General features: G+C 45.2%; 1 long non-coding RNA gene across 1 annotated transcript; it reads left to right on the top strand.

Moving 5' to 3' along the window:
• The first annotated feature begins 6,701 nt into the window (after positions 1-6,701).
• On the top strand, positions 6,702-20,313 carry LOC144110465 (uncharacterized). The gene is made up of 4 exons (XR_013309846.1): positions 6,702-6,808; positions 13,456-13,588; positions 14,488-14,808; positions 20,197-20,313. It is a non-coding gene; the product is annotated as an uncharacterized LOC144110465 (long non-coding RNA).
• The last annotated feature ends 479 nt before the right edge of the window (positions 20,314-20,792 follow it).

The raw sequence follows: 20,792 nt of genomic DNA, 5'->3' as shown, positions 1-20,792 counted from the left end.
ATATCCTGGCATAGCCGAGCTAAGCCACTGCCATTTTTTACCTTCTCATTGCGTATTTTCCGACACGGGAACTTTGAATTCGATAAATGAATTGCAATGAAAAGAAATTATTTTGAAGCTAACTTTTAATGTAGAATGAGCCCTGCATGCAGGCGCGCACTTTGTTTGACCTGACTGCGACAATAAGAAAGTGGTAAGTTTACAGAGCATTGACATCATTACGAATGCCCATTTTTAGTCGCCATTGGGAGCTGTGGCCCTCATGCAAGATTGCATTAGCACTCTGCACAAGTACTAAATCTGAAATTCAGCTCATTGCCGGATCGCCGTGCTTAGGTTGTTGTGCATGCATGAAATGCACTTGTTAAATCCAATATACAACAAACATGTGATAGGGGAAAGATAGAAGTGTCGCTCCTGGTTGTCAGGGAGTCAATTATAATCGGAAATTTTGGATATAAATATACTGCATACACTTTTTCTTTGTTTTTCCCAGATTTTCAATGGTGGCGGCTAACTCGTGAAGTGACATTTTTGCACTGAATATTTCTCGCTATACCTCAATCTAGGAAGTTTGTACGCCATTTGTGCGGCCATATGTATTTTAACACGAATTTGAGTGAGCCCAGCGAAACGTTTACGATAATTCTGGACGGACAACATGAACTAGCTCACTAAACCACGCTGACATATCACTGAATTGCTAGAAGCAATATTACGCGAATTTATTCGGAATAAGTGTTAAGATGCAGACTTGAACGCATAACGATGCTATTTCACGACCGCAATCCCTGTTTGCCTGGCGCATAGAAACTGTCTCCCTCCCGAGAGAGAATCTCTCGTCGCCCCCTCCCCCCCTCCCATTTTTTCTGGTTTTTGCCGCCAGAAAAGTTGTGGAAAACAATCGCACCGTTGTATTATTATTAGGTTAGGTTACTGTCCTGCTGCGGCGCCCTACGGTACGTGGCACAAGAAAAAAAAACCATATCCGCGATCGCAGCTGCTTTATGTTGCCTGTTACCTCCTAAAAAGTACAGTCCTCTTTCCGCGAAAAAGCCGCTGTGAGTGCATGCGTGTGTGTGTGTACTCGCTCGTCTGCCCCACAGAAGGGCTCCACAATCTTAAGGCCTTTTCCCACCAGGCGAAATCAAATTAAAAAAATCGGCAGCCTTGCTTACATGAGCCCGACGTTGAGGGTCGAGTCGGTGCGCGCCAGATGTCTGGCTGGTCCAGCCCGGCCCGACCGAGTTTAATGAACCCGTTTTCTTTCGGGCAGGGATCGTCGCTACCCCTAGCGTCGAGCAAGCGAACCACGCGCGGACACTAAAAGAGGAAGAGGAGGAATGCCTAGGCTTGCGCAGCGCCACCAGACCAGAGAGGTGGCCGGATAGGAGGCGCTAAGCCCATGCGGCAGCATATACATGCTCCTTCCAACCAGGTCGGGCCGAGTCAACCCACCCCCTGCAGTCGGGCTGGGCAGCTCGACTCAACGGCCGCATAGCTCAACCCCCTAGCATAAACATGAGCCGGACAACCGGTTTTCAGCACGAAAGCATATTCGACCTGGTTTTTGTCGGGCTCGTGTAGACGCATAGAGCGGGCAGGCGATCATTCCAAAAGTGGAATGCACGATCTTTAATAATAATAATAATAATAATAATAATAATAATAATAATAATAATAATAATAATAATAATAATAATAATAATAATAATAATAATAATTATTATTATTATTATTATTATTATTATTATTATTATTATTATTATTATTATTATTATTATTATTATTATTATTATTATTATTATTATTATTATTATTATTATTATTATTATTGGTTTTGGGGGAAAGGAAATCGCGCAGTATCTGTCTCATATATCGTTGGACACCTGAACCGCGCCGTAAGGGAAGGGATTAAGGAGGGAGTGAAAGAAGAAAGGAAGAAATAGGTGCCGTAGTGGAGAGCTTCGGAATAATTTCGACCACCTGAGGATCTTTAACGTGCACTGACGCCGCACAGCACACGGGCGCCTTCGCGTTTTGCCTCCATAAAAACGCAGCCGCCACGGTCGGGTTCGATCCTGCTATCGTAAATTTATCACATCATCTAGCGTGATCGCTTAAGCATATTTTTTTGTTTCCAAATTTCGGGCTCCAAGATGGGGTAGCGTGCCTTACACTCGCTGAACACCAGCTTACACTATTGGAAAACTTTGAATATTTGACTTTATACAGTCGAACCTTGTTATAAAGAATCAAATCAAATCAAATCAAATCAAAAAATTTATTTCATCATTGATACAATGTTGATGGCTTCCGTGAAAAAAAGCTGTGAGGACAGCTTGACTAGGTCAGGGAACCATTTTGGCAGCAGCGACTTCATATGCACTTCAATAATTCAAATACAAATGAAATGTGCAACAGACTACATACATTGTCCTACTTACTGAGTACAATAGTTAAAATGCAATTGAATATTGTAATGGAATACACGGACTTCATTCATCAACTTAACTACGCCACAAAAGAACAATGTGCACTACAATCAAACTACGCAACAAACGAATAAAAATTAGTACCATAAAGAGTTTGACATGTGAGATCCCGATGAGAAGGCAAACACACACACACACTCACTCTGTATGCCCAATTTCACAATTACCACTCAAAATCATAAAACAGTCTTAGAAAATTGCCCAGAAACAAACATGCTGCGCAATGCGGTGCGCGTTAGGGCAATGGAACCAGAAAATTGCGTTTTAATCTTGTTTAATAGAAATGGTACGTTGTACGTTAATGTTTGCAGAAGATAATTAGTGCGTGGCCGCGGTACAAACCATTCCTCAGACGACCTGGTTCGATATGTGCGAGTTTGCAAAGTAAGAGTACACGCTCCTTCAGGAACTGCTGGTAAGATACACTAGAGAAGTACAGCAGGTATAGTAGACGGTAATCGTGAATCTGTTGTATACTGACCAACTTGAACTGAGTAAAGAGGTCATGAGTGTTGTGAAAGTATGAAACATTAGCGATGCAACGAACAGCTTTCTTTTCGAGCCTATGTAGTATAGTTGTTTTTTTTAGTAGTCGTGGCCCAAATTAACGTGCAGTAGTTAATGTGGGACCGAAAGACGGAGTGAAAAACTTGAAGTTTAATGTTAGTTGGAAAAATATCTCGAGATCGACGTATTAAGCCAACAGCGGAAGAGAGTTTTTTCACCAGTTGCTGTATATGCGCATCCCAAGTCATACGGTGCGATAGTACCACTCCTAAAACCTTGTGCTCTTTGACTATATCGATTGTAGAGCTGCCCAAGCGGAGCTCGCCAATCAAACTTACTGGTTTGTTTTTTGAAGCAAACAGAATGGCTTTTGATTTTTTAGGATTTATTCTTAAACAGTTTTTGCTCGACCAATCAAGCAATTTGCAGAGAGTTTCATTAGCGGTATGCAGTAGGTGAGAGCTATTATCTGATGTGAAAAACAAGCTGGTATCATCAGCGTACAAAACAAACTTGACAAGCTTATCAATACGAACCACATCGTTAACATAGATATTGAACAAAAACGGTCCCAAAACGCTGCTTTGAGGGACGCCGCATGGTATTTCTTTAAAGGACGACAGACTGCCATCGATAACTACAGATTGCATGCGTGTTGCAAGGTACGACTTTAATAGTGAGTGGGGTACGCCCCGAATGCCATAGTGATACAGTTTATTAAGGAGAACAGTATGGTTGAGGCAGTCGAAAGCTTTGCTATAATCTACAAACACCCCAAGCGTCAGTTTATTCGCATCCATGTTTTTGAGTATCAATTCCTTTTGAATCAAAAGGGCGGACTCGGTAGAGCACCCTTTTCTGAACCCATGCTGACATTCAGAAAGAAGTTTATGCTTGGTAAAAAAGGGGTCGAGACGAGACAGAATAACTTTTTCAAGACCTTTTGAAAACACTGGGAGAACTGACACTGGTCGGTAGTTGGCAGCATCATTTTTGTCGCCGCCTTTATATATAACTGAAACTTTAGCGCGTTTCATGTTTAGTGGAAAAAAAACCAGTCTCCAAAGCAAGGTTATAAATGTGTACGAGGGCTGGACAGATGACGTCGAGGACGTATTTGACCGGTCGGACCTGGATATTATCTATGTCAAGGCTTTTACTGTTCTTTAGTGACGTAAATATGTTGTAAACCTCAGCTGTATTAGCTGGCACCATAAAAACAGTGTTCAAGAGGTTGTCGTCAAGGACGCAAGACGTTACAGAAGGAGCAGCATTGTTAGTCATGGCAGTTATGTAGTGGGTGTTGAAATGCTCTGCTAGAGCACCCTCAGTAAGCAGTTGACCTTGGACAGTCATCTGAAACTGATTAGGCGCAGCTGTACGCAGGCCGAGTGCGTCGTTCACAATCTTCCAGATCCGATCAGGACGAGATGTCGAGGCATCCTGAATCAGCTGCTGAAAGTACTGCACTTTGGCTTTCCTTAGTTCTGATGTGATTCGATTGCGTAGTTTCTTGAACTCTGCTAATATGGAAGGCTTACGCGTTTTTAAGAACAGGGCGAAAAGCTTATTTTTATCTTCAATCATTTTTACCTGCTCGATGCCGATCCAAGGTTTTCTTATCGATCGACGCTGCCTAACAGATTTAAGTTTGAAGCATGCCTTGTAATGGGCAGAAAAAATAGTCATAAAAGTGTCGTATGCTTTATCTGCAGTACTTTCTGCAAAAACCTCAGACCAGTCAGTGCTAATAATTTTATTCCTAAAATCATCGATACTGGTGTCATTTATAGATTGAAAAATGAACTTTGAACGAGAAGGTTTGCGACGCACAGCGACGTCTGAATAAGCCATAGAAACAGGACAATGATCACTGAGGCTGCAATTGACGGTTCCGGCTGCGGTTACTGGTGTGTTGCTGTTCGTAATCAATAGGTCCAAAACCGATGAAGTTGTTGATGTGACACGCGTTGGTGTTTTAATGACGTTTTGAAACCCACAGGCTGCAAGTTTGTTGTTCAGTTCAGTAGAAGAGGTATTACCTGCAGTAGCATTAATATTAAAATCTCCACCAAGAACTAGCCGCAATCGTTCGAAGGATGCATATTCGAGTAGGTTATCCACAAAGTCCATGAATCTTTTAACATCGCCTGAAGGAGGTCGGTATACGACAGCGAAAAGAGTGCTCTCTTGTTGCAAACAAAGTGCTTCATAATGTTTGGTGATATCGGTAAACTGGGACACCTTCTCACTTGATAAACTGTCAGAAATGTACATGTCAACGCCGCCACCACGCATGTCGGTTTGATTGATAAAAAAATTATTATAACCGGGTAACAAAGGCGCACAGTTGCTCGTTGTGCACCAAGTTTCAGTTAGCATGATAACATTAAATCGGAAAGAAAACTGATCAAAGAAAAGAGCAAATTCATCGTGTTTTTTTTGCCAGAGAACGGATGTTAAGGTGAATAAAGGATACTGTGCATTTTGCAGATGAGCACAGTTTAGCTGTTCTAAACGATTCTGCTTGGAAGCTCGGTCAAAAAGGTTGATAACGAAGCTACGGCTATAACGAAGTAATCGCTGCCCCCCCCCCACCCCCTCTTCAACTTCGTTATAACAAGGTTTAACTGTATTTATTTCGCCATGCAAGCGCTTCTGGTGGTTCACCAGAAAAATTCTGTTTGACAAGCTTGGTATGGCTGAGGAAACCGATCAGTTCGACACGACGTGCGTAAAGAAAATGAGCGATCGTTTTGTTCCTAGGATCCCAGACCACCATTGGCAATGATGTGTTTATCGCGGTTTCCTGCACAACTACCTCTATCCACCCTCATCAGGTGATCATTCTCTTCAGAGACCACTATTGCTTTAGCGCTGTGCATATACTCCTAGACTGTATCCGATTCTTGGCTAGAACACAATGAATTCTCCTGCTGTAAGAACGCACCTATGGCGAAATATTACTGCATATTCTAAAATGCGCAGTTATTTAATGACAGATTTCAGATAATATTTATAAGCACCACTTAGTATGGATATCAGCGCAGTGCACAGCGTTATACTTCATGACACCATTTAGTAGCATATTTAGAGTTCTGCGCAAAAGCGAATTTGGTCTTGACCCGATAGACTAAAAAGAAATTATTGTTTTCAAGGGTGTAGAGAGTCGTCCTGCTGCTGTAGTTTGAAGTCTGTTTCATGTCGCCAAGGTGTCTTGGGGCCTACGGGCACGAATATGTTTTCTCGATTTTGATATCGATTTCAGTGGGTTTTTATTAAAACCTAAGATCAGAATCTACTCTTGTTCGTTCGTTTTCTTGTTTTTTTGTGTGCAGTTTTTCTCAATTTGCTACACATCAACACATATTGTCATCGATTTGGTGGCTGAGCAATTGAGTGAAAGCAGGTTTCGCAAAACATGACGACATTTGGAGTATATCCTTGTTATGCAGAATAAAACGCCAGCCTGCGATTTAGGAGCACAAATCGGGAGAGAAATTAGTGAAATTGGAAACAATATTTTATTACCACTGTTTTATGCATGCAGAAATTTCAAAAAAGCAATCTTCTACCATAATCATCCCTGAGTAACGCACAGCCCCCTCGTCTTGGTGCTATTGCGTTGAATGTAATTATGATGATGGAGATTGACTTTTGCGAGGATTTAAAGCGATATCAATGCTGCTAAATAGCCACTTAGAAAACGAGGTTTCTGACGCTTTGTTTCGCTCCGTCCACCCCGTGTCTCAGCGGATGACGGCAGCAGCGCCTTTCCTTTTCTTTCTGTTTATCCTTCTTGCAGAGTAAGTGAAACATTTTAAAACATTTCGGGAATAATTATCGCCAGTAGCGTTACGGTAGATTTTCTGGCGCTTATGTTGAGCGGCCTACGGTATTCTGACATGTCGGAGTAGCAACTTAAAGCTTTGGGGATTAGAATATTCTGAGGAAGAGGTACAGCCCCAAAAAAGGCGTTCTACCTTTTCCTGCGAAATGTACCGACTAGGCCAGACTAATACCCTTTTGCAATACATTTTTTAGAATTTTGTGAGCTTCTCAACTTTCTTGGCAGTGGGGTTCATATGCTATACATCACATAAACCATGTATGGGGCTAAAGTCATTGAAACAGAAAAATAACCGCCACGGTATTTTTCTTCGCTTCTGCAATGCGGATTGGCTGTATTTGATCACGTGATGACGTCTAGCATTAATAGTCCACGCTAGCTTCCTATGCGTGCTCTGCGCTGGGTGAAGCTGCTTTTCACCACGTATCGTTTTTTTGATGCTTGCTACACGCATTTCTACGGCGGGTTGAAAAGCCTCCGTCATTTCTAGAACAAGCTTGCGGCAGTGAAGAATATGGCCTGGTTGTTGGGCTTTTGGATCCAAATCTAGAGGGAATCTGGGAGGTCTCTTTGAGCGATTTGGAGATCGGTAGAATAAAGTCATCAGATGTGTCGCTTAGCTTGTATTACTAAAGTTTGATAAAATTTTGAATATGGATAATAGAAAACTCTGCCAATTACAATTCCAGAAGTTTCTTGCATCCGTCGAATCAAAGCCGCCTTTCTGGTGCCAATGATACTCACCTAAACTTGAATGACAAAGCGGTGGAAAGTCCAATGACTCTTCATCATCACTTCGCTTCGAACCCCTAGAAAATTTAATTTCGGCTTTTAAGGCGCTTCTGTTATATCCACGAAAAAATTCTGTCACTTTATTTTACGAAAACTATGTCATATACTATGTCTCCTTCAGCATGGACTTCCGCATGTGCACTCTGTGCTCATTTGTTTGCATCACGGGAAAAAAAACTGCTTGTTAAAGGTTAATATAGGAAATATAAATTTCCGGAGCCCTTCACTGTGGCGTCTCTCATAGCCTGAGTCGCTTTGGGACGTTAAATTTATATAAACCAAACCAAACCAAACAAATAACTGCACAGCTCGGCGGCGGCAATGCCAACATGCGTGCTCTGCAGTCGCCGAAGAACAGAATGCCAGCTACTCTCGGCTGCGCTCAATGTCTCCGGAGTCCTTTTATTTGACTTTAGACATGCTGACGAGATCGAGTGGTTGGTGTCGCTGCGCATTGTTTCTGGCGCCGGCAGTGCAGAGAGGGCAGTTGATAAAAGTAGCTTGCACGCTGTGCAGTGAAGCGCTCCATGACATGTTGATCTTAACAGGCACCGAGTCTTTATTTTTAATGAGAGGATTTTCGTGGATCTATATAAATAGGCAGCGTGATTTCTAAACTACCATCACTGAGCACACAAAACCTACGTAAGCGCGCGGTCTTTTGCGCATGAATGTGTCTGTGATGGCACGCCTATTACGGCGTCCGTGTGTGCTTACTTGGAATGTACGAAAAGTGGGGTGGAGTGGTAATGACTCACTCGAAATCATTTCCTTATAAATCGTACACTTCGCTATTCCCCATACCTTCGCTGTGACTAATAACGTGCACAAAGGTGTAGGTGAGTAGATGGTAAGAACGGATTAGAGTAAGGCGAAAGAAATTAAACGATTGTGGCCTTCCATTCAAAACGTGACGTCCATCCACTGGTTACGAACAGAGAGAGAATGCAGAGCGTGGTGGCTCGGAAGAAATATTACTCGGAGAAAGCGGTCTTATATGCTCTCGCTTTCCACGTGAACACATATAAAAATATATATTCAGCACCACGTGGTCAGCAACAATTTTGAGCACGAAAATACGCAAAGTGGGGTAGCTTTACTACGTAAAAACTTTGCGATAGAGATAACGTTTGTGCCTAGTTTTCTGTGCAAGACGCAAGACAGTTGCTTCGCCTTGCTTACCTGTAGTGCTAAATGCAAACATTCGCGTTTCTAGTTTTGTCATTTACACGTCGTGCAGGATTTCAGCGTGGACGTTATCGATTCTAAATTCTGGCAAAAGTGCACCTCAACGCTCCTCATTCACGCTATGCACTTCCACGCGCCAAGCAGCGATTTCTGCCTTGTCTTCGGATTAGTTCTTTTACAGCGTCACTGCAACGATTGCCTGGCGGTTTGATAAGCGCCTTGTAAGTGGGAGATGCTGTGGCGCGGGTAATTCGTCATTCATCCTACCTTGTCCCATGGCAATCTTTCGCCAAGTTGCTTTTGGCCAGACAAAACCCATCACAGCCACCCCCTTTTACGCCACCCAGCAAGGAAAGACCAATAATCAAAGTCCCAAGCATCTAAAAAACAAGCGCGAGGTTAATGTGAAATTTTAAAACTAGCACGAGCAGCAGTCCGCCACGCCGCCACACTGGTTAAACTGATGGACACTATCTCGGTCGTGAATATGCCTGGTAAACGGCCACAGGCAGGATAAATAGATCCCCGCAGAGGCGAAAAGATTGCTAAGGCCTTGCGTTCGCACAAATGAACAAAGAAAAAGAAAGGAAACGCTTGGAAAGTTTGTGCGCACTAACATACACATGTAAATACTCTAATTTTCGTCGGTGTGTATCAACATTGGTGTATATTATGCGAGCACTTACGTCCCGAAGGCACAGGTGGGTGCGAAAGAATGGAGTAGTGGAGGACTGCGCAATATTTGAGACCACCTGGAGCCCTTTAACTTTGCAGTGACCTCAGTAACCATTTGTTTATTTTTTTCTTACCATTTCACCAGCATCGAAATGAGGGCGCAGTAACTGCAAACAGAGCAACCGAAAATCAGAGCAACAGAGTCACCACGGCGGTTCGAAAAATTGGTGTTTATCAATGGAAGACAGATCTGAGATCACCTTGCTCCCAACTCTAGAAGCCACGGGATAGGATCGTAAATTATTTAGGAGCTTTGTGCAGCCCAGTTGTCTCCGCTGTAGATTGCGCCAATCGCACCAATTGTCGTTGTTCTGTGCATCACTAGAATGGCTTGTCAAATTACTCGAGTTGCCATTTTGCACGGATCGCTGCCACTATATTTTGTGCGCAGCCTGCAGCAAATTAACATGCTGGCGCATGAATGTAATTCAAAAATTACCATACTCTTGTGCTTTAGTGCCTCCAAAACACCTCTCTAGGTAATGTTATACAGGCGTGCCTGGTCTATCTCCGCCCAAGAAGCGAGCTGTAGAGGTAGGGTTAGAAGACAGGATATATAATGCAGTCCTGCCGTTTTCCTGATTTTGTCGCCAGTGTGGAGCCTACATAGCTATAGAGTGTGTTTTATGTCCGGTTACCGCCTTCCACGTGAGAGAACATACAGGGGGACTGTCAAAGATTGCAAATTCATTACGCTGGAGAAACTATATCATTCATGCAGGTATGTGTGCTGTGTGAATATCTCAAGCGCTTTCTCAATCAGATCAGACGAGGTCGATCACTCCAGATATATTTTAATCGCAGCCCAGTACTTTATTCCCCTCTTCTCTAAACGCTAATATACTCAGAAGTGTCACACTCTCAGATAGAGCTGATTACCTTTCTGTGGTTCAATTTCAAGGCAATGGATGAAAGGGATCCATTTTTTCTGCACCGATTTTGTCGGAGAGAGGTATGACGGATATTTATTTATGTTTTATAAAGTGAAAACGAGTAGTCTTTAAATCGAACAGCGAATCTAGGTGATATTTGTAAGGTTTGTTTTCCAGTGGAGCAGGATGTAGTGAAAAAGAATTACATGTCAGCTCAGCGCAGCTCATAACCGAAAACCCGAAACACACTGGTTGCCCGCCGTGGTGGCTCAGTGGTTACGGCACACGGCTACTGATCCGGAGTACCCGGGTTCGAACTCGGCCGCGGCGGCCGCGTTTCGATGGAGGCGAAACGCTAAGGCCCCCTCTCCCCCTAGGTGGTTCTAGGTTATTCCGCAGCCCTCCACTACTGCACCTTTCTTCCGTGATTATCTTGGTCCCTCCTTAAACCCTTCCCTTAAGGCGCGGTTCAGGCGTCCGCCGATCTGTGAGACAGATACTGCGCCATTTCCTTTCCCTTGAAAGCAGTTTTACTACCCGCCGCGGTGGCTCAGTGGTTAGGGCGCTCGGCTACTGATCCGGAGCTCGCGGGTTCGAAACCAACCGCGGCGCTTGCGTTTTTATCGAGGAAAGACGCTAAGGCGCCCGGGTGCTCTGCGATGTCAGTGCACGTTAAAGATCCCCAGGTGTTCGAAATTATTCCGGAGTCCTCCACTACGGCACCTCTTTTTTCCTTTCTTCTTTTACTCCCTCCTTTATCCTTTCCCTTACGGCGCGGTTCAGGTGTCCAACGATATATGAGACAGATACTGCGCAATTTCCTTTCCCCAAAAATCAATTATTATTATTAGAAACGCTTGATCAGCTTTCAGAATACGCCTTAACAACAATGACAACTTGCAAATTTGGTAGATATAAAAGTAACAAAAACAGAGCCCATTCCAATTCGAACTGGGCCCATTCCAGCACCTATGTTTGTGCACGAACAACAATGAGCATATTACGTGAACGTGTACATTGATTTCTTTCTTCTTTCCTCAGGCAGCTCTGCGCTGAAGAATCTAGAAAAATTTTTGACGCCTATTTAGTGAGTTGTAAGCTAGAACCAGAAGTCTTGTCGTGACTACGCCATGCAAGATGGAGTGTATTTCTATCACGGTGTGCCACCTTAAGCGTCATTTTCGCCGCACGTTTGAATCCGACACGACACGCCGGCCGTCACGTGCCATCGCTTCCTTTCAAAAGGATGTTTAACCGTATTTGCACTAGTGGACCGGTGCAGTCACAAACAACACGTGACCGTGTCTTGAGCGCGGAGTTCGATACCGGCGTCTTAGCGTGCATCAAGTGGAAGCCACAGGAGAGTGGTAGAAAAGCCACTGACGCATCTGAAGCCAGTGTTCCTTCAGTTTGGAGAGTTCTGTCAAAGCACCAGCTTTACCCCTTCCAAGAATGTCTGCATCAATGGCGCACCGACAGCGACTTCTAGCGGAGGCTATACTTATACAACTGGTGCCTCATCCAGAGCGACCGCGATGAAGACTTCTGGAACAATGTACTATGAAGTAACGAAGCGTAGTTCGACAGAGATGCGGTACTAAACTTGCACAAGCGCAATACTGGTCAGTCGGCAACTAGCACTGGCTACGAGCGCAAAATAATCAAGAGCGATGGTCTGCAAATGTGTGACGTTGAATTTAAAGTTTTTGTGGCCGTATCGTTGGGCCGTACCTTTTTGAAGGGTGCCTGAGGGGCACGCGCACACAGAGCGCATTTTGAAGGCTGTGCTAGCAGACCTCACATAGGAGTTTCCTCTCATTATTGTGCGTTAGATGTGGCACCAACACGACAAAGCGCCGCCACATTCATTTCCCGGCGCTGTGCGCTTTCTTGACACAACTTATTTTTTTTCAGTGGAATTAGGCGCGGCGGCCCAGTTGCATTGCCCCGAGAACCCACGTTTTGTCCCCGTGAACGTTTTTTCTTTGGGAGCATGTAAAAAATGAGCTGTGGCACACAGCGTCCACAAGCCCTCAGGATATGAAGGAGAGAATAACCACAGCACTGACCAGCGACACAGAGGACAATTTCGCGTTCTGCACGTGCAGTGAATGATCGCGCGCAGATATGTATTGTAATTTGCTGTCAGCCCTCTCATGGTGCCTTCAGAAATAGTTTCACGATTGAGATCGCATTGCCGCATTTTCTTGCGGTCTGCGAAATCGGTGCCCGAATTCCGTAGTATGACACCCGCGGCAAGGGGCATCACACCGCACCAGCGACGATGCGCTCACAACTGTTCGTTTTCCAATTCAGTTACATGAAATCTGCAGCATGTATTAAAGGCAGTGATTGCTTCCAGGGGAGTTTCTTGATGTGTCCAAGCGGTTTTTATGTTTGTCAGGTTGATAATTGAAATCAATCTGACTTACTCTTAATTCTTAAGGGTGATGTTGAGCCTAATCCTGGTCCCATGACGAAGGCAGAAGCTGAGGCATTTGCCTTAGTAGTAGAAAGGTTGCTGAATCTGTTGAAGAATGTTCTGAAACGATCCTCTAAACAATCCAAAAGCCAGATAAAAAAGAAGTGAAACGTTCTATAGAGAAGGAGGCTGTAGCAGGGAATACCGGGGGAACTTAACAAGGATGAAAACAGAAGCGGCATCTCTGAAGGTAGACTAGCTGTTTGACGTCAGTGGCTGCTACGTGAGCAGGCTGGTTTCTTGCACCACTTCGAGCTGTTGTCTCTGCCGCTTCGTCCCATTCACGCCCGAGTATGTTTTTTTTCTTTGCTGCTCTGAGGTGTTAGTGCCAGTTTTACTGCTGCCATAGCATTGGGCTCTCGAGAGCCTTGACCATGTGCCGTGCTTCGCCGCATTCTTCCACGTTTGCGCCCCTTTGAAAGCGTTGCTACAAAATAGACAGACATATTGTAGTTGATTTCGGGTGTGTAACTTCAATATCAACTTGAAATAGACGCTTCTGAAAACTCGACGATTTGCTTTCTCTCGTTGCAGATTGATCAACTTGAGGCACTCAATATTTTCATGCTGGAAATGCTTATACATTTCATCCCTTTTCTGACAATGACGTTCGTGCTGTCGCGCTGGCGACGCCATTTGTACAGACGCCATTTGGTCACTGCACGAGGTGGGAAAGGCTAATAGAAAGCGTTCGAATTCATCCTTTTCGCCTACAACATTTTGAAGGATATTACTATTTAAGGAAACTTAAAACGTGTACCTCATTTAAAGAAAAATGTCCACAGCTTCAACCTAATCACAATCCTGCGCCTTAAGACAAGAAATATAAATTTTAATAATAATTTTACTTCTGTAACCGTGTTTTATTGACACGCTGTAACGCAAATAGCGTCCGTCTTGCACTGCAATCTTCCTCTGCTGGCACCTCCGGAGCCCCTGTCAAGGCGCTTTGATGCAGCCAGTATGTCGCAGACAAAGCATATGTAGTTTTCTGCTTTGCTGTTGCACGAAATGTAGTACTGTTCATAGACAAATCCCTATTGAAAAATGTGTAAAGGTTTGAATAGGAGACAAAAAGGATTATGGCACATTTCGTTTAACAATATAGGATGAAGCTTCCAAAGCGATTAAGCCTTTGAGTGACTCCTTAGTGGAGGGCTCCGTATAACTACCATTACACGTGGTTAATTACCGTGAACTTTCCCCACACAGTGCATGCAAGTCGTGGGTTCGAACCCGCCCACTAGGGTAGCACTTAGATGGAGAAAAAATGTGAAAACTCCGCGTACTGTGCATTGTTAGTGCCCGTTAAGAACCCCAGGTGGTCGAAATTATCCGGAGCCCTCCACTACGGCATCCCCCATAGACTGAGCCGCTTTGGGACGTCCATCCTATAAAGCAAAACCAAATGTGCCATAATCCTATTTGCTGACCCGTTCAAACCTATATACATTTTTGCAATGTTGAAGCGAACGTTTTCCTGCAGTCGAGTGTCCAATGTTATAAATTTGTGTAGCGCTTGCAAACAAGCAAGAGTCAATTCCCCAATCTCTTTTCCTCGACCAGTGAAATCTGTTCCTGCGGTCACGGGACTGTCCGGCTGGCTGCCTGTGCTTCCCGGAGGTCCGTCGGCGTTAGAGAGGAACGTGCCTGGGCCCTATCCGTCAGCTGCCTCCGGGCTTCGGTCCCAGCCTCGTCTCCCAGATACAACCAAAGACGCGTGTCAGGAGGCTGGGCTCTTCTTAACCGCTTTTAGCAGCGAACTACAATCGGTTGCGAAGAAGGTTTCATTTTCTGTTTTACAATCCAAGGAGCGTTAGCAGAGTGCACAGATAATTCTGAAGCTTTGAGACAGATAACCGAGTGCCTTCTGTTTCGTCCTCATATGTAAGTACAAGTTGTACCTGAATACTGCTTTCCGGATATTACTTATGCTTGGCCGCCGCGGTGGCTGAGTGGTATCGCTCGGCTGCTAGACCGAAATACGCGGTTTCGATCCCGGCCGCGGCGGTCGAATTTCGATGGAGGAGAAATTCTATTCTAAATACCCGTGTACTGTATGATGTCAGTGCACGTTGAAGAACCCCAGGTGGTCGGAAATTGAGTCTTTCACTACGGCGGCCCTCATAGCCTCAGTCGCTCTGGGACGTTAAAAAGCAGTAAACTAGTAGTTGTGCTTGTTTTGAATTATTTTCCTTACTCAAAAGACCCCTTATCAGCAAATTTGCTTGAAGTCCGCAGATTTCTGCCCTTCCAAGGTTTCATGATTGGAAAACACCCGCACACAAGAGAAAAGCCTCTTCTTAAAATAAGGAAGAGCAGAGATTGAAAACAATTATCTGCGCCTAATTTTACGTGCCTGAATTTCCTTGTCACTATGTGCCTTGTAATAGAGGTATACAAAACTACGAGGAACTTTTGACGGTAGAGTACATAACTAGAGTAACCTAAATTGCGACCAAATATTCACCCTGTACCCAAGGAACAGCGTTAGAAAAGGATATTCGTCCTTTTAAAAGACAACTTGCCATTACCTGGACCATTGCTTATGTGCTTCGTTGTAAATAATTTATTCCTTACATGTGACGGCATCCTTTTAGTGCGGAAGCCCTACTTCACGAGGTCTTACCGGCTCAACGAGTTTGTGTGAAGCTTGACCGCGAGGGTGACCTTGGCGAAAGCATAATTATTAAATGTATAAAATAAATACTGCCGCTACTGGAATTCTAACCCCTGGCAGCGCGAAGAGATCAGCTTCGCTGGCCACTGCACGAGAGCACTATGCTATCGCTGCAGCCGATAACGCCCCGTGTTAAACTGCAACACGCTCTCGCGCTGTGCACTGCATATCGCCGTCTTTTATCAACTAATACTGCTACGGAGCTAATGTACACACTTTGGCGCTCTGCATTCTACGTTGTGAACTTCAACTAATACATCTGGAATGAAGAGATGATCACGCGGCGATGACAAAGACGACGAGGCTGTTGAGGCGGCCGACGGACTCGTGCCGAAGAACTGCGCCTTACATGTGGCGCTGCCTCTCGCCCTGCTGCTTCATCGATTACTTGTGCAAAAGTCTTCGCCGCAGGCGCTTCCCACCTCCCAATAAACCGCCCTTCACCACAATCAAGCTAATACCGTCGTCAGCAAAGTAACAAAGCAAAGCAAAACCCAGCAAATCAAAGCCATGCATGAGTAAACAAGGCTAAACAGATGCTTTCGGACGTCTACTTGGTTTAACTACGTTAAAAGAATACCACATTTTGCGTTTTTTTTTTGTAACTGTTATGCGTCGCGGATGGTGTGCTTTATAGGAGGTATAAAAAGTAAAGAAATCATCAAAACTTGTGTCTCTCCGAAATAATTTTGTGTCTGCTTCTTCAATGATTTATCTCGAGGTTTTCATAGCAGGCGACGGACGAAACCTTGAACCCCTGAGGTACGAATGGGTGGGTATGATGTCACACCTTTCGGGACCAGCATCAGGGAAAAGCGGACTGCGAGGCTCAGTTAAGCCTTCCCGTACTGTGTCGTGCATTCCGAGCAATGCGGAATGCAAAGTACAACCGAGACGGACGACATTAGTGTGGTTCCGAACTCCCACCACGCTTAGCGAGCACCGAAGTAAGCGGGCCTGATTAACGCGTGTGCTTGGGACGCTTTCGCTTCTTCTAGGAAGAGCGACGAGCCCCTCTAAGGCCAATAACGCAACATGGTGCCCTTGTCGCAGCAGCTTGCATGTTGGCTCTCCTTGGAAGCTTCAGTTTGAATTGAAATGTTGGTGACCGCTAACAGCGGGACACTGTAAAGTGCAGCCGTGGCAGGAACTAGATACCAGCAGGTGTGCCCGACATGCGTACAGTTTGGACCCCGTTAGCGTGAACTCTTTAAGGCGTGGCTATCGCTACTATAAGAGCTGTCTGACAGAGCCATGGAGAGCTTTTACTCTTGCGCAGTGCATAACCTGGATCAGTTTTCCTTGGCCCCCCGACGTCATCGTGTTATCTGCAAGTCGTCTGCATTACATGCTTTTTGGTCACCACGGAAGCCCTCTATAAATTTGCAAGTACGGTGTCAGAAACAAAATACGCTTACATAAGCCTTCGGGATTCTTTTCTTCGCGCTGTTTCATTATGTTAGAATGGACCAACTAGCCCTGCGAAAAGTTTTACGAAATACGCTTTGTGCAGATTCCGATATTTCAAATAATGCGCTTGCTGTATTCTGGCCAACGGCAAGAAGTAATAGCTGTGTAACTATCTAACACACCTCGTCAGCCGTACTTAAAATTTGGCCCTAGCTCAACCTTAGAATGCAATAGCCATTTTAAAATGCGCCAAGATACGCGCTCTTAACACTGCCGCTATCGACCGTAGATATGGCCGGGATTCAACATTACCTCCCGTAATAACTTGTTGCATTCATAAATGGTTGTGGCATCCGTAGGCGGTCGCTCTGCAGAGATATATTGCAGTTCAGAGAGCCCCGATTTTTAGGAGTTCAATGCCAGTGCTGTGTAGAGAGACACGAGGATAATAACGTTACGACTGGATAACAAGAAAGCAAGAGAGAATTCATCAGACAACAAATCAAGAATATGTATGTGCTCTACCATAAAGGGGACATAAATCAAAACGTCGACGCGAGCCGCAGGGCCAGTCACGAGAGAGAGAGAGAGAAAGTAATTTAACGAATTGAAAGATGCACACGTCTCCCGGCAGTAAGGTGACCCTGACCTGCTATTCCGCAAGGCCAGTGAACACCATCAGTGCGCAGGTGGGGTAGGGTAGAAGACAAATAACTGTGGGGCAGCCGAAAAGGAGATGTTCAAAGCTCGTGTAGAGCCAGCGGCAATTCGTACAGGAGGCATCAAAGCGGAAACGGTTTAGGAACAGCTGGGCCAAGGTGATGGACTGCGTTAATTTGAATTGCTCTAAGCTTCTGAATCTGCGAGGCGGTGATCCGAGTTGTGATGGAAGTAATGGCTGCAGTGAGTGTTGCAGGCGTGCGTAACTTTCCTTGGGTGCCATTTAAAAGCGCGCCCCGTACGAAACTGATGGGGAAAGCTAGGAGATCACCGGCGTCCGCACACGGGTCACAGGCTCGCTGATGGTTCACATCATTGGGTGATTACTGCGTTGCCTGGAACCCATAGCACAATGACCAAGGCAGGGGAAAGTCAGAAAGCGCGGGAGAGGTTTTTGCGCAAGTTTTCGGGAACGCAGCGCGTGCAGATTGCAAGTTTTTCAACAGTCTGTGTTTATTTGACTTCTCCGAACTTCATTCGAATGATTAGATGTGATGGGTAGAGCATGGGCACTGAACTGTTGAAGTCGTATGCTCCGTGGAGCCCTGGCGCTACAGATTAGGCGGCTTTATGACGCTGGTAACCCTGAAGCCATGATTTTTTCTGTGGCTGAAGGTATGAGTAAATTCAGATGGTTCTTTGCGTTTCCTCGGAGGGGCACACGACCTCTCCAAACGTGAATTCGACGGTGTTGAAGGAGCAGACGATGATCGATGCCAGATGATGTTCGAGACAAAGAGAAAATATATTTACAGGATGTACATGGGCAAACTGCGTTACAAGTTGAGTCACACAGACAGTCAAACTGTAAGTTGAAAGAAAATATCTCACACAGAGAAACTCGACAAAGCCTTACTCATCGGCCCGAGGTTAAAGTCCAGGTCTGTAGAATTACGTGCCACTGCACGGAGCCTCTAGCTCAACTAGACAAGACTGCCCTCCAATGATTTTACATGCAATTTTAAAGCTTTTGCAAACAAAGAAATTAGGCCGGTCATATATCGAGGCCCGCCCTAAGCTTCGATAACCAATGGAGGCAGCCACAGCCCCTGAAGGTTGGACCCAACTTCGAGCCCGGGGCTTGGCTATAAAGAAAAAGAAACCCATAAAAAAACATTCTGAAAACCCTCTCCCCGGAGGGGCGGAGTTCTCGCCCTTACTGCTTGGTGCCTTCCCCTTCCCGGCCGCACCCGCACGTCGCCTCTCGAAGGATGAAAAGTTGTTTTTCAGCTAATTGGCGGGACCACTGATCCACTGGCTCGCCGCAGGAATGTCAAAAAAAAGAAGAGAAAAGAGGGGCCCATCGCGGAATGCGAGGTGGTCAGCATTCTGCCGCCGGGGGAATGCTGCCTAAGACCAAGCGGCACCACGTGCTCGTTGTGTGCGCCTCGCATGTTTTCCTGGTGCCCTTAACAAAGCCAGGTGTCTTCGGCCGTCACAGCGGTCAAGCAGCCAGTGCCTTCTGCGCCTTTGCCACAGCTTGCGGGGCTAGGGGTAGGGGGGAAGGCACGCGCGTAGGGGGGGGGGGGGGGGTGGAGCGTAGACCGGAGGCTCGCAGTGACCGCAAGCTAAGGGAATAAAAAAAATGTGCGCGTTGATGAAGCGCGGCCTTACAGTATGCTTAGGAAGAAAAGAGTGGAAGACGAGAAAAAGAACCACAGGGAAGTAGCTGTAAACCCATGTGTACACCAGACGTCACATAATCTGAAAAGAATCGGAAAGCGAGTAAGCGTTCAAGTTGTCTTCTCTGCACCGTTAAAATTATGTTTTATGCAAGAAAACAAACCCAGTCGACACTAGAGAGACCCTTGCGGTATTAATCATCCAAAGCGCTTCGCCAATTCTCAAGAGGGTGTTGTATATCTCGTGTCTTTGTCGAGCGGCCGCGAATATATAAGACAGACAGACATGTGTTGACAGAGGATTGAGAGAACACAATAACAACGAAAATGAAGGGAACCAGCGTCATCTCAGCCTGCACTGTCGTAACTGCGGTAAAAACTGTGGACGTCAACGTCGAAAAAAAGTCATGCGTGGCAGCATTTAATCAATGCATGATTGACAGTCACCATATGGATCAGGGAGTCAGGGAAATAATCGAGGCAGTGGAGATTGTGCGTGCGGGGGATAAGTGTATGAACATGCGATCGGTTGTTTTGACGCAGAAGGAAATCAGGTTTTTTAGATGGTTGGAATTGGGTTCCTGGTGCTATGCTGTGGCATCATGACGAGTGTTGTTTCCCCTTTGCTCTTTCCCCCTTTTCTAGGACTTCACTCTTGTTGGTGTATCTAATATACGTGGCACGTTTGGTGAAATAAACAGTTGGAAGTCACCGCTCTTTACTGTTGTGTCCTATCCCGTCCCTTCTTTCTAACTGCGCTGCCACTGAACTCATGTTTAACCACCTAACCCAACAAGCATCAGTCTTGACGTGCAGACTTAATGTTTTTTTTTTCTTTTTCAGATTTCACTCGACGGCAACTGTGTCACATAAATCAACTGAAAAACAATTCAGATGTTGAAATTTTGTTGATTCCAATGAAAGCAATGAGTCCAATAAAAGTGAAGTTAAATGGCTGAACTGATTGAATCCACTTCAGTTGTCAGAAATAAATTTAACAACCCGCCCTTTTAATTTGTTGTGCGGCGTGCACATCGATATATCTGCGCATGTCAAAAGGTTAAAGGAAGCGCTATTGTAGATTTCATCCAGCGCCACATCGTTAATAGTGCTACTATTCTTTTTCACAATGCTATAAATAAATAGGCACCCTGTCATCAGCAGCCCATCAAGTTTAACTAGGGTGTTTTTCGTCTCCTGGGTACTTTCCATGTTGACACGAGCAAACGAGGCACCGCATGTTCTGGCAGGGTTTTGCAGCCCTCAAAGGGACGTGCAGGCTGCGCGGTGCCCTTTACAAAGAAGGAGCAGAAATTTATTGCAAAATAGCCTTTGGTGTGCGGCACCTTAGAGGAATTCACTAAATGCATTGGAAAACTTCGCGCCCATGCACTTAGAGTTCCTCAGCAAGTTGACTCGTCATGCGACCTGCTGAATGT

This window comes from Amblyomma americanum, chromosome 11 (assembly GCF_052857255.1).
Source record: "Amblyomma americanum isolate KBUSLIRL-KWMA chromosome 11, ASM5285725v1, whole genome shotgun sequence".
NCBI lineage: Eukaryota > Metazoa > Arthropoda > Arachnida > Ixodida > Ixodidae > Amblyomma > Amblyomma americanum.
The sequence above is the reverse complement of the archived record's forward strand: the minus strand, read 5'-3'. Positions and strand labels throughout refer to the sequence as shown.